The following is a 999-nucleotide window of genomic DNA, read 5'->3' as shown; positions in this document are numbered from 1 at the left end:
CTGGGACCTCAAAGCAATGGGGGGCCAGCAGCTAGAGCCAGTGGGCCCTCCCTCAGTTTCTTCTTCATGTCACTTCTGTTATAGTCCGTTTCCCCTCTGTTTTCTTTTCAGATAGTTCACCCTGTGTCTTTCCCTTCAAGTACAAGGGGAACTTCTACAAGTCATGCGCTGCAGATGAATCTAACAATGGGCGTCTGTGGTGTGCCACGACTGATAACTATGACAGGGATCACCAATCGAAGTGGTGTACTACTCAAGGTGACAAAATCCCACTTCAATTTCCACTTTATGAGGGAATGGGTTGATTTGCAGAATGTATTTATTCATTTGCATGGTATTCACTCAGTTCCATGGGTTGGGAGGAAACATCAGAGACACTAGAAAAGACAACTTTCTCCCCCAAAACCTGGCCCCAAAAGTTTCTGGAGTAAATTTTGGCATCACTCCACCATATCACGCTTATATAAAGCTGTTCTGTTAGGCTGAAACTGGTGGGAGGGAGCAGGGGGAGAATTTTCACTCCAGGTTGATGAATTTTTTCAGATTTAATGAGTATGACCCTGGACAAAGACATTCCAAAAAGGGTGTTGATACCTCCCTGGATGTAGAGGATCATAGGAATGGAGAATGCATACACAGAATGTAAAACAGCAAGGAGTTTTGGATTTGCTAAAAACGGGGGGTCTTTCCCTTGACAATCCCAAATATATGGAAACAATGAATTAAATGATTCGCCAAAAACGATTGTATGATTAGTTTTTTTAACCTCATGGGACAAATAGGCCAATGAAATAACCTGATTTTAACATTAGGAAAGATTATAAAAAAGCCAAGAACATCCCTTTCCTGAGGGGCATCACAGTTCAATGAGGGGCTTTGCTGTTGATCTATGAAAAAGGGCCCTCGGAGGGAATTTCTGGTGAATCAGATTAGAGTTAGGAACCTTAAAGAAAGGGATGTCTGTTTCAGCCTTCCTTTGCGTTTTCCTTTCAGTAAGAT

This window comes from Euleptes europaea, chromosome 18 (genome assembly GCF_029931775.1).
Source record: "Euleptes europaea isolate rEulEur1 chromosome 18, rEulEur1.hap1, whole genome shotgun sequence".
NCBI lineage: Eukaryota > Metazoa > Chordata > Lepidosauria > Squamata > Sphaerodactylidae > Euleptes > Euleptes europaea.
This window is presented reverse-complemented; position numbering follows the sequence as displayed.